The sequence below is a fragment of the Peromyscus californicus genome, unplaced genomic scaffold, assembly GCF_007827085.1.
Source record: "Peromyscus californicus insignis strain IS unplaced genomic scaffold, ASM782708v3 Scaffold_7__1_contigs__length_154581171, whole genome shotgun sequence".
In the NCBI taxonomy this organism is placed as follows: domain Eukaryota; kingdom Metazoa; phylum Chordata; class Mammalia; order Rodentia; family Cricetidae; genus Peromyscus; species Peromyscus californicus.
The window spans coordinates 118,951,619-118,965,167 of NW_026294595.1; the positions used below are offsets into that span (position 1 = coordinate 118,951,619).

The 13,549-nt window shown below is 47.6% G+C and overlaps 1 protein-coding gene across 5 annotated transcripts in view; it reads right to left on the bottom strand.

Moving 5' to 3' along the window:
• Positions 1-13,549, bottom strand: part of Ovol2 (ovo like zinc finger 2) — a 61,028-nt gene that overhangs the window by 15,724 nt on the left and 31,755 nt on the right. For 3 of the 5 annotated variants that reach the window (XR_008214964.1, XR_008214963.1, XR_008214965.1), the window contains exon 5: positions 1,418-1,639. The exons of the other annotated variants lie outside the window; for them this stretch is intronic. The gene's annotated coding sequence lies outside the window, so the exon portion shown is untranslated. The remainder of the gene's footprint in view (positions 1-1,417; positions 1,640-13,549) is intronic. 5 annotated transcript variants of the gene reach the window in all.

The window sequence follows — 13,549 nt, forward strand, 5'->3', positions numbered from 1 at the left end:
CTCTCTTGCCCACCTCGGCAAATTTTTAACCGATGAAAATTGGGAACCAGTAACTCAGGCTAGACCAAACCAACTTTGGGCCATGTTCTTTCTATAGTCACCCAGAGGTGCCCACAGCAATGACCTGCTCATTAGCCATCTGCTGTGGCCTTGTCTTCTCTTGTGACAGTGCCTGGGACCAGACAAATGACTATATCAGGTCAGCTTTGGGGAACCTCAAATTAATACAATGGGTTGGTGATAGCATTGATGTGTGGATGAGTATGCCTCACAGTAAAAAACTAAGCCAACCCACCGGCTGTCCCCTACCACACATGGATGCTCCCACAGCGTGTCTAGACTCCGTAGGAGCACGTGCACAGCCAACAGTTCTAGCACAGGAAAAAGCACTTCTCAGCTGGCCCCGCCATCCTGCTATTTGTCATTCCATCCATCTGCTGTCCCCGAGAAACACTCACCCACGTCAGCTAAAATGGTACACTGGGCTTGGAACTGGCTAAGGAAATGTCAGGCTGGCAGAAGAGAGAAGAAAACCAAAATAGCAATTGTGTGGACAGTGGGGGCAACACAGATCTGCCCTTCTGGATAGGGCAGAGGGAGCACAGGAGGCCTCTCATGGGGCTGTGTGGAGGCCTTGGAGTGAGCTTTGGGAACCTAGCTGCTAGCTCAGGACCTTAACACCATCTCCTCCCGGGCACCTGGGCACTCTTTCCTTGAACCAGCCCTTTACATCAGTTACTGCTTCTTGTCCCTCCGCAAGAGCAGGGACTTTGACAGAGAGGAAGAAGTAGGTTTCTATTTTTGTTTTTTTAAGTTTTTTCAAGACAGGGTTTCTCTGTGCAGCCCTGGCTGTCCTGGAACTCACTTGGTAGACCAGGCTGGCCTCGATTTCAGAGATCGGCCTGCCTCTGCCTCCGGAGTGCTGGGATTAAAGGCATGTGCCACTACCATCTGGCTGAACTAGGTTTCTTTAAGGTTGATGTTGACTTGTTTATAATCCCAGCACCCAGAAGGCAGAGGCAGGAGGATGGTGGGTTCAAAACTAGACTGGGTTACATAGCAAGACCTTATCTCTCCAAAACTAAATAACTAGCTGCTGTCTGTTTACCTGTTGGTTTTCTGGTCAGCCTTCCTTGAGGAACAAAGGACGTTGTTGAACAAAAATTTGTGAATTCTCAACTTGAAGTGAGTTGTAGGAGGTGTCCCCAGGTCAGTGTGCGCCCACTCCGAGGGCTGGAAATCTGGTGTTTATCTCTCCAAGGGAAAGAGTCATTCTAAACACACAGCTGTTTGGATCTTAGGCTAGATAATTATGCATTCATTTCATTCAACAAATATTTACTGAGTTCATTTTGAGCTAGATATTATTCAGGGCCCCAGCAATAAGGCAGTGAGTAAAACACACTAAACTTCCTACCATCTGGGAGCTCCCAGTCCAGCAGGGAGACGGCAGTTGACGGGTACAGCTACAGATGTAAGGCCATTGAAAATGCTGTGAAGAAAGGCAAAGGGCCGGGGTGTGGCTCAGTCGGTAGAGCGCTTGACTTGCATGCACAAGGCCCTGGGTTCAACGCCCAGCATGACAAAATCAGATATCTTCAGCTCCATAGCAGCCTGGGCTACATGAGACCACGCCTTGCTTTAGAAAGAAGGGAAGAAAAGGAAAGTAGTTAGAGGAAAGGAGGAAGGAAGAGAATAGGGAGATGAGCCTGCTGTTTTGAGCTGGGGTGGTCAGAGACCTGACTTCCTGTTGTGCTGCATGACAAGCCATCTGAGTTTAACAGCTGTGTTACATCTCAGGATTCCACAGTAACTGGGCTCAGGTGGCTCTTTGGTTCCTTGAGGGCTCCCGTCACCTGGGTCTTAATTGGCAATCCACTCACCTCTGAGGTCTTGGCAGAGATGGCTGGAAAGTAGCTCGGCTGGGGTTGCAGACCACTGCCCTGCCTTCCATCTAGTCACTGGGCCTCCTTCCCTGTAGTCTCAGGGTGTTCCCCTTCCTTTGGAGCCAGTCCGTGTGGCTTTCTAGCAGGGTAGGCAGACTTCCATGTGAGTGAGTATGTGTGTGTGTGTGTGTGTGTGTAGGCAGGATCTCACTACATAGACCAAGCTGGCTTCACACTCACAATCTTCTTGCGTCAGCCTTCCAAGTGCCGGGATTGTAGGCATGGATAGCCGCATCTGGCTAGACTTCTTATCTAGTAGCTCAGAGTTCCCGAAAGTCAAAGCTCCCAAGACATCTGGAGACTTAGCCTGGCATGGCCTTTTGCAGTATTCTGTGGGTTAAACTGAGTTCCAGGACTACATTAGAATTTGTATGGAGAAACAACCACACAAGGCAGGGAATGCTGGCAGGCATGGCTCACTCTGTACCAGCCATCCAGAAAGCCTCACTGTGTGTACAGAGGTCAGAATGAGGAGGAAAGCCATTAAGAGGCTGTGAAGAGGGCCTGAGACGAGGGTGTGTGAGGAAAGTGTGGAGAGTGAGCAAAGGCTAGAGAAGCTGGAGATGAGGTCAGCAGGCAGCCAGGAGCTGGATCGCCTTGGCCCCACAAGCCATGGAAAGGGATACTGGAGTTACTGTTAGTGTGGCAGTGAGGGGGTGGGACTTAATCTGCGGTTGTCACCCTACAAACCATGGAAGGTTTACACACTACTCTTAGTGTGGCAGGAAGCGGGTAGGGAGCTTAATCCATTATCATCACCCTCACTGCTGGGTTGAGTTTGGGTTAGAGCCGCACATGGACCTCTCATCATAAAGACCTCCCGAGGCCACCCGCAGCCTACTCTTGGAATTTTCCGCACTTCTCTGCTTGAAGCGTTCACCCTGGCATGTGGTATGGACTTCATATGGTAAGGATTTGTCTTAATGACTGTCCTTCCCCTCTAAAATGTAAACTCCAAGTAGTCAAGGGTCTTTGCTTCAGCTGTGGGCCCACAACAAATGATGGACTGCTGAAGTGGTCAGTCCACCTCTGCAGGCCTAGCTGAGTCTATCACAATGTCTGGTGCATGCCAGGGCCTCAGCGAATCATGAATGTCTCACTTTGCTCAGCAGCACAGTGGCTTTTAGAGTTCTGCTCAGCTTGTACAGAAGTCACCTTCCAGTAAGCAATTATGCAGGGCGAAAGAAAAAGAAAGAAAAGGAAGGCCTTGGAAGCAGTCCACACAGTGACTAAAGGCCACGGGACAAACCCTCATTCACCTGATTCAGGTACACTTGATAAGCTGGCTACCTAACAATGTAGCCGGAAAGCCCTCGTTGAAGGAGGAGGGGCCAGGACAAGAAGGAAAACACCAGCTGCCAGCCAATGGAGAGCAGAGAACCAAAATGGGAACAGGAGGCACTGTTTCCAAGCAGACCAGTACCGAGTTGCACAGTGGGGCAAGCGGCAGGCCTGGGAACCTCAGCAGCTCCCGAGGCTGTGCCTGCAAACTAACAACAGTTAATATCTGTGACAACCATTACATCCATTTGTTCGTTTGCTTGTTGTTTGTTTGGTTTTTAGACTGGATTCAATATGTAGCCCAGGCTGGCCTTAAACTCACTATGTATTCCAGGCTAACCTCAAACTCAGAATCCTCCTGCCTCAGCCCCTATAGTGCTAGAGGTATGCACCACCACCTGGATTCATTACATTAAGTGCAATCACACATAAAATAATACATTTTTAAATTTTGCATTTTATGTGTATGAGTGCCTGCATGTATGTAGGTACACCATCTGTGTATCTGATGCCCAGAAGCGGGAACTGAACCCTAGTCTTCTTTGAGAGCAGCAAGTGCTCTTAACAGCTGAGCCATCTCTCTAGCCTCCATTACACCACATATAAAAGAGCAAATTATGTTCAGGGTTCTCTATTTAAAACGAGGACAGGCACATATTTAAGGGGAAAGAAGTATTTGAAACAAAGAGATAGTAGCTCTGTGAATAGGCACTTACTCTGTTGTAGACAACATCGTTGAACATCTGACATCCCTGTCCTGGTTGGTTTTTTGTGAACTTGACACAAACTAGAGTTATCTGGGAAGAAAATCTCTAATGAGAAAATGCCTCCATCTGATTGCCTTTAGGTAAATTGTAGGGCTTTTCTTTTCTTTTCTTTTTTTCCTTTTTCTTTTTCTTTTTTTTTTGTTTTTTAGTTTGTTTGTTTTTTTTTTTTTTTTTTTTTTTTTTTTTTTTTGAGACAGGGCTTCTCTGTGTAGTCCTGACTGTCCTGGAACTCACTCTGTAAACCAGGCTGGCCTCGAACTCAGAGATCCACTTGCCTCTTCCTCCCCAGTGCCGGGATTAAAGGTGTGCACCACCATGCCCAGATTGACTTTTTCTTAACTAAAGATTGGAATGAGAGGGCATGGCCCATTGTGGGTGGTACCACCATTGGGAAGATGCTCTTGAGCTGTTTAAGAAAGCTGGCTGAACAAGCCAGTAATTATGTTCCTTCATGGTCCCTGCTTCAGTTCCTGCTTACAGATTCCTGCCTCAAGAGCCTGCCTCGATTTCCACTGATGATGGACTCTAACCTGTAAACCAAAAAAAAAAAAAACAAACAAAAAACCCTTTCGCCCCCAAGCTGCTTTTAGTCATGGCCTTTATTACCGAAATAGGCAGCAGGCTAGGACAGTCCCCTCCCAAATCCTACCACAACCCCCCTCCTCTCCTGCAGCAGCTCCATCTTACTGTCACTGCGAGTCCAAAAAAATGTCCATTACGATTGGAGAATGGTCTCCAAGGCTGTTGCTTTGGGAAGTGGAACCTCTAAGACATGGGCCTTAGTAGAGGTCTTTAGGTCATGGAGACATGCCCTTGGAAGGGGATGTGGAGCCCCCAGATTCTACCTCTGACTTCCTATTTGGTGACATGACCCACATACACACTTCCTCCTGCTGATGTGACAGAGCTGAGAGAGGGCTCCCTCCAGGTGAAAGTAGATGCCAACATCATGATCTTGAGCCTCTCAAACTTTGAGCTAACGGGGCATGGTGGCGCATTCCTTTAACTCCAGTGCTCTGGAGGCAGAGGCAGGCAGATCTCTGTGAGTTCAAGGCCAGCCTGGTCTACAGAGTGAGTTCCAGGACAGCCAGGGCTGCTATACAGAGAAACCCTGTCTCAAAAAACCATAAATAAATAAGTCAGACTTCTAGCTAAATAACCCTCTTTAGCATAAGTAGCCTGTGATCATTAGCCTTGATTGTCTGAAATCAACAGAGTCAGGCATCTGGGTAGGTCTGTGAGGACATTTCCAGAAAGGTTAACTGAAAGAAGACCCTCCCTCAGTGGGGGAGGCACCTTCCCATGACCACCCCAGACACAGAGATCTGAGTGTAAGCAGCGATTGCTTTTCCTTGAGTGAGGGAATCCATCCCTGCTTGTTGCTCCTGCCTTCAGCAGAATCCAGCTTTGGCTTCCAGTGTGGACTGAAAACCAGTCTTCCTAGGTATCTTCCAGGCCTTCAGTGCCAAACTGGGACTACTAAGGCATCCAGCTTCACAGACAGAGCAGCTACTGTGTTCTATAGTGTGCAGCCATCGTTGGACTACCCAGCCCCTCTCATGTAAGTCACCTGAGTGATCCCCCTTTATAGTACATATATACTCAATGGCTCTGCTCCCATCAAGAACTCTATCTAGCCAGGCATGGTGGTGCACACCTTTTTTTTTTTTTTGGTTTTTCGAGACAGGGTCTCTCTGTATAGCTTTGCGCCTTTCCTGGAACTCACTTGGTAGTCCAGGCTGGCCTCGAACTCACAGAGATCCGCCTGCCTCTGCCTCCCGAGAGCTGGGATTAAAGGTGTGCGCCAAGCCGGGCGGTGGTGGCGCACGCCTTTAATCCCAGCACTCAGGAGGCAGAGCCAGGCGGATCTCTGTGAGTTCGAGGCCAGCCTGGTCTACAGAGTGAGTTCCAGAAAAGGTGCAAAACTGCACAGAGAAACCCTATCTCGAAAAACCAAAAAAGAACCCTATCTAATACATGATCTATGACAGATATTTTACTATAACAACAAAAAGCAGACATTGCCCTTAACTGAGTCCACATTAACCTTCAGCTTCTGCATAGTGTGCTGTGCGCTCTTCTCACCCTGGTGTGAGAGCACCCAGCTTCATGGCATCATGCTGTTTATGCAGCACCCAGAGTCCTCTCTCCCCTTAGACTCCTGCCCTGGACTCCACCACCTGCTCAATGTGCCTTGGTGCTTATGAGGCACATTAGCGACTTGAAAAGATCTGAGCCCGAGCTGATTCACGACCTCGGTTAACCCAGCTTCCCTCAGGGTCATCCCATCTCGGGTTGTGCTGCCTCGAGTCTTCGGGTAGCTTCCAGTGGAAGGCCAAAGCTTTGGAGTCGTTTTGGAGTTCTCTCTTCTTCTCATAACCAGGGTAGCCACACGATTACATAAACCAGAACTGCCCCCAGACAAATAAAGCTGTATGGTCTATCCATTAACCCACATTCAACCCATCAGCAGCAGACGCAGCTAGTTCTATTTTTAAAAACATAGCCAGCACCCGGCCATCTCTCACCAGCTCCTCCACCATCCTCCTAGTCCAAGCATTCATTGTGTCCTGCTTTATTTTTGCAAAGGCTCTTTAACTGGTCTCCCCACTTCCACCCTTGCCTCCCACCCCCAAATCTGTTCTCTCAGCATCCAGAGAAAGTCCCCTAAAACACAAACAAGAACACGTTGGCCCTCTGCTCAGAGCTCTCCATGGTTTTGGCTCTAGTTTGAATTAGTGTTCCCTGAAGGCTCATATAGAAGAAAAAAAAAAAAAAAAAAAGACTTGGTCCCCAAGGTGGTACTGTGGGCCTTTATGAGGTGGAGCATTGGGGAAAGTCCTTAGGCCCTTGGAGCTGTGCCCTGGAGAGGACTTGTAGGACGGACCCTGCTGGTCTTCTTTCTCTTTCAGCTTCTGGCTGTGAGGTGAGCTACTTGCCCTGTCATGTGTTTTCATACTTGCCACCCAGCACCCCCTCCAAGGCCCAGCTAAATGGGTCCACCTGATCTTGGACTATGTACTGCCTATCCCCACCATCACCTGCTCCCGACCCTGAAACCTATTAATGTAGCCCAGGCAAGCCTCGACTCCCTTGGCCTCCCAAGTGCTGAGATTGCAAGACTGACCTACCATGCCTGGCAAAGCTTTTCTCCTTTGTAGGTTAAGTATCTCGGGAATTTCCTTGTGGTAATGTGAAGATGATTAATAGTTTCCTGATTCATTCAGAAGGAAAGCTGAAGTCTGCCTATAGCGGTAATCTGCTCCCCACCCCACCCCCATCGCCCGTTCCCATCTGTCTGCATGCTCCCCGTTGCTTCTCACTCCACACACGCTACACTCATCCTCGACGGATGTGTCAAGCACATCCCCACTGTGTCTGTCTTCCCGGCCTGTGTCCTCTTTGTTCCCTCTGACCGGAGCTCTTTCTCAGGTAGCCACAAGGCTTCTTCCCTCCTTTCTCTCAGGTCAGATGTCCCTGTCCCCCAAACCTCCAGTTTATGCCAGGCCCTCTTTGCCTTAAGGTGACAAACCATATTTTACCAAAAAATGGCCATAAGCTCTTCAAGAACCATTCCCCGATTCAAAAGGGGATGTGGGCTTCCTCCCCTAGAACATGGGCTGGCTGCACGGTGACGTGGCAGCCTTGTCAGGCTTGGTGGCGCACGCCTTCACTCTCAGCACTCAAAGGCAGAGGCAGGCAGCTCTCTGTGAGTTCCAGGCCAGCCTGGGCTACAGAGTAAGATCCTGTCTAAAAAAAAAAAAAAAACCAGAGAGAGAAAGAAAGAAAGGAAAAAAAAGGCAGTGGAGATGGCAGTGCCACAGGACTGGCAAGCTATAGTAACCTGTAATCCAGCCTCTCCCTCGAGCAGCTTCTCCTTCAACACTTACCCTATCAAGCTGGGTGTGGTGGCACACCCTTGTCATCCCAGCACTAGGCTAAGGCCGGAGTATAAACTCGAGGCCAGCCTGGGTTGAGAGTAAGACCTTCCTGTCTCACGTTTGCCATGTCACCGATGCGATACAGATCACAGGGACCACAAGGGGTGGTGCATAAGGAAAGGAATGGGAGATGCCATCCAGCAACCAGCATGGCCCACCAGGTGGGTGACGAGAGCCTTCAGACAACTCCAGGGTCCAGCCTTGGAGTCTCCCAGCTGAGGCCCCAGACGTCTGCAGGACAGAGAAAAGCTGTGCCTTGTCCACACCCAGGCCCACAGAATCCATAAATTTTGGATTGGCTCATTGCACGGTCATAGGAACTGACCACCTCAATTAGTTTCTCTGCAGCATCCAGCGGGAGATGTACTGACCTACTTGTTCGTCCGTTGTCTGTCTCCACCTTAGAGAATCAGGGACTATCCTGGCATGGTGGCTCACGTCTACAGTTCCAGCCATTGGGAGGCTAAGACAGGAGGATTGGCACAAGTTCAAGGCTAGCCTCAGCTACATAGTGACTTCCGGACTAGCAGGAGGAAAAAAACTAAGACTGTATCTCCACACAAGTAAACAAAGCACAATAAATGAAAGGACACTGGTCTGTTTTGTCTAGCCTTAGTATCTAGAAAAGTCCCTAGCATGCCATGGGGACTTGAGAAATATTTGTTGAACAAGTGAATCCATGCTAATTAAAGAAAACTGCTCCTTACTATAATTCGCACACCTTCTGCTGAGGCATGTGACCTTTTCCCGAAGAAAGTGTTCTCTGGTGTGTTTTGGACTAGCTCCCTGTTAAAAAATATCTCTTGTCAGCCATCTGGAAAATGATAAAGTTGGATCCATACCTCCCACTATACCCCAGGAAATAGTCCAAACAGATCAAAGATTTATATGCGATAAAATGAAGCCGTTACAGTCCCAGAAAAATGCATGGCAGAATTCCGATGTAACCTTGGAGTCGAAAGGCCTTCCTCCCTATGACTTGACCCCCAGCAGCAGTCACAGAAGAAAAACATGGCTCAACTCACACTAAATAAAACTTCTGCAAGGGGGGGAAATTCATGAGTGAAAGTCAAAAGCTAAATGACAATCTAGGAGGAAAAGAATCAACTTAAACCACGAAGGACTGAACTTCCTGGTACAATCACACATGTGAGTAAACAAAACACTGTAAGAAATCAAACAGAAGAAGGACCAAGAAATTAGGCAGTAACTGGCCGTTAGACTGCTCCCTGAAACAGCTTCAAATGGCTCTTGATAAGACAAGAGAGTCAGCCTTCCTCTCACACACAGTGAGACAAATGTCAAATAAAATGACACTGAAAAACTATTTCTCTCCTATCAGATGGGCAGAGAGCCAAAACCACAGCAATACAATGTTGGCACAGTGGCAAGGACATGGGTACACTCACCAACTGCAGACTAGCACCATCACCTTGTAGGGTAATTGAGCCCTATCCACCAATGTTAGAACACCCAGCAACTTACCCCACCAAGGGCCAGCCTTCTTTATATAAACATACACACACATACACATACACACAGACACAGACATATACACACACACACATACATACATACACATTTTTTTTAAACAAGATCTGTACAATTCCTAGAAGTTCAGTGGAGAGGCTAAGGGTGTAGCATCGTGGTAGTGTTTGTCTATTGTAGGCAAGGTCCTGGGTTCCATCCACACAGCACAGGATATGGAAGTGGAGAAGGCAGAAAAAACAGACTAATAACCTGTGGAAAACAGACATTCAAGCAGTTCACAGAAAAGGGAACTACAAATTGCCCTTAATGTATGAAACTATGAACACTGACAATTGCATTTCTGGAATTTATCCCAAAGACAGGATTGCATTTATGTGAAATGACACATATATAAAGTTACTCACTGTCGTATTCTCTACATAGTAGCAAAACATTGGAAGCCTCATAAGTGTCTATCACTGGAAAACTGATAATCTAAAGTATGGTGCATCCACACAACAAAGACAGGGTTTAAATTTTATTATAGTCATTCATTCATTGGAGTGTGTGTGTGTGTGTGTGTGTGTGTGTGTGTGTGTGTGTGCACATGCCACGCCATGCCTGTGAGGGTCAGAGAACAACTTGAGGGAGTCAGTCCTCTTCTCTTACCACGTGGGTACCAGGGACCGAGCTCAGTTAACCAGATTTGGTGCGAGAGCCTTCACACGCTGAGCCATCTTGCTGGCCCAGGTATGCACTGTTGGAAGAAGAATTCTGAGGTTGGAGAGGTGGCACAGCCGTTAAGAATGTGTACTGCTTTTGCACAGGACCCAAGTTGGATTCCCAACACACATATCAGCTGGCTCACTCCAGCTCCAGGGGATCCAACACCCTCTTCTGGCCTCTTCAGGCACCTGCACACATGTGATACACACATACACACACACACATGAATAAAATTTTTTTTAAAAAAATATACACATTAATGTTTGCCAAAAAACAGAGAAAAGTTATACAAAAAGCCTATAGTATTTACATCCTATTAGAGTTCCATCTATCTTGTAAAATAAAATCCTCTGTCTTGTAGGGGAGAAAACATTGGCTAACTATGGAAGAGAGCCTGGGCAGATGAGGGACAAATTTGGAGGCACCACATTTCTCTACATATATTATTATAAATATTTTAAAAACAACTTCTTTGAATGCCACATAATTTGTAATAACTGATATCCTTTAATTCTAAAAGTAGGTCCTTTATCAGAATGTGTGCATTCTGAGTAGGGTCAGAACCTGTGGACTTCAGCCATGTTTTTTTTTTTTTTTTTTTTTTAAGCTCTGAGAATCCATCAGTCTGGTCCCATTGTCCCACCCTGGACACCTCTGTGTGAACCACATTGGTTACAAGAGCTCACAGCTGCTGTTACTGAAAAGGCCCAGAGGTCATGCCCTCTGTGTCGGTCACATGGATAACTGGCCCCTTGCTCCAGGTGGCACTTCTAGGTGTCGTTCACACTCCAGGACCCCTTCTATGGGACTGTAGCTGGATTTCTGAGGAACCCAGATCTTCATCTTTTGTTTCTGCCTCTTCAGGTCTTGTTACCCTCACTTCCTTATTGGTTCCTCCCATAGCATCCTTCAGTAAGTCACCTGTCCCAGAAGCCCTGTATTATCCTGTGCTTCTAGGAGCCAGTCTATGACATTCATAAAATGAGTCACACTGCTGGACCCAGGAGTTAGATTCCTTTCTCCAAAATGAACACCCAGGAGGACAGCTGCCTAAAATCAACATGAGCCAGCATTCCTTCCCTGTGCTGACCGCACACTAACCCAAAGCCAGCACTGCTCAACAGACTCAAAGCATGTCAGACACTCACGAGTCCAGTCCCCGCCACCAACAGACCCAAGGCTTCAGAGCCGTCACCACTTGGACTAGTCCCCAAATCAAGCCTGGACACACTGGCTGAATTGCCTGACAACTGGCTGAGGAGGCCAGGCCTGGCTAGCAGGGTTGGGATGAGGTTGGGGTCAGAAAGTTGAGAGTGGACATCCAAGTTGAACATGGTGGGTGCATGCTTGTAACCCCAGCAATTGGGAGCCCGAGGCTGGAGGAATAGGAATTCAAGGCCACCCTGGGCTACATGAGACCCTGCCTCAAAAGCACTCAGTGGTTAAAAGAACTTGTTCCTCTTGCAGAGGCCTGGAATAGCGTTCATACACATCAAATCAAAATAAATTACTGAAAATAAAGCTGAGGGGCTGGAGAGATGGCTTGGTGATTAAGAGCACTTGTTCCTCTTGCAGAGGACCTGGATTCCATTCTCAACACCCACATGGCGGCTCATAACTGCAACTCCAGTTCCAGGGGATTCAATGCCCTCTTCTGGTCTCTGTTGGTACCAGGCATGCAAGCAGTGCACAGACATACATGCAGACAAAACACCGTACACACGAGATTTTATATTTAAAAAAAAAATGAAAGGGGGTGGGTGGTTTGAATGAGAATGGCTACACAGGGTCAAATATTGAAATGCTTGGTCCCCAGTTGATGGAACAGTTTGACAAGGATTAGTGGTCCTGGCCTTGTTGGAAGAAGTGGGTCATTGGATATGGGTTTTGAGGGTTCAAAAGCCCATGATACTTTGTCATTTCCCTCTCTCTCTCTCTCTCTCTCTCTCTCTCTCTCTCTGCCTCTTACTTGTGTATAAGGATGTAAGTTCACAGCTACTGAACCAGCTTCATACTTGCCTGTCTGCCTGCCGCCAAGCTCCAGACCATGATTGTCATGGACTCGCTCTCTGAAACTGTAAGGCCCAATAAACTCTGTATTCTGTAAGTTGCCTTGTTCTTGGTGTCTTATCAGGGCAATAGAAAAGTAAGGAAGACACAGAGTTGGGGAGATAACCCAGTCAGTTACCTGTCTGTTGAACAAGCCTGAGGACCTGAGTTCAATCCCCAGCTCCCATGTGGCATGCTGGAATTTACTTGAAATCCTGTCACTGGGGAAATAGAGACAGGTGGATGATCACCAGAGCTTAAGGGCCAGCCTAGCATAATTAGAAAGCTCCAAGTCCCAATGAAAGACCGTATCTTTAAAAACAAGACACTTGAAAAACAATGCCTCTGGTTCACCTCTGGCCTAGACATACACACTTCCAAAAAAAAAAACTCAACTATGATTTAAAAAAACTATTTTTAATGATTTATTTTCATTTCATATACATCAGTGTTTTGCCTGCATGTGTGTCTGTCTGAGGGTATTGGATTCCCTGGAACTGGAGTTACAGACAGTTGTGAGCTGCCATGTGGGTGCTGAAACCAGGTCCTCTGGCAGAGCAGCTAGAGATTGTAACCACTGAGCCATCTCTCCAGTGGCCACCCCTCTTTGAGACGGGATCTCTCTATGTAATCTTGACTGTCCTAGAACTCATTATATAGACCAGGCTGGCCTAGAACTCACAGAGATCTGCCTGTCTCTGCTTTCCAAGGGCTGGAACTAGAAATATGTTCTACCATGTCAGGCTCAAAAAAGAAAAAGTCGAGAGATGATCTTGCCTGTCATATAAAGACCACAAGACGCCCATCATAATCCATTCTCTCACTTTGTCACATAGAAGCTTTGTTAAGAAAGCTATACATCCCACCCTTGGTTGATGTAGCTGCATCCTCCCCAAGGATCCCCCACAAAGGAGTGTAAAAGTCACATGCTTTGTACAGCAAGTACCCTCACACAATGAAAGACCTCCTCCAGACATGTACAGACACAGATATCTCTCTCCTGTGGTTCATCAGCGTCTGGTCTATGGTCTGAAAGCTGCAGCTCTCCTGCTGGGGGAGAGAGGGGCTCCTGGTACAGCAAGTATACTTGGCCAGTGCAAGCATGGACAAGTTGGAAGGGCCCAGAAACAAACACCTTCAATGGCAGAAGACCTCAACCAATGATGGATGGGGAGTTCATGGGGTTTCCTCTACCTACCCCATGAGAGGGCAGCCAGGCGTGCTTTCTGCCTCCTAGGTCTCCAGTTGCCCCTAGCAGTAACTTTTCAGCTTCTGTGTCCTTTACCAACACTGTCTTCCTTTCCTAGCACCCTTGCCCAGTGCACACACACCCCAGGTGCTTCCTGGAATTACCTCCCAATCCCTGTAA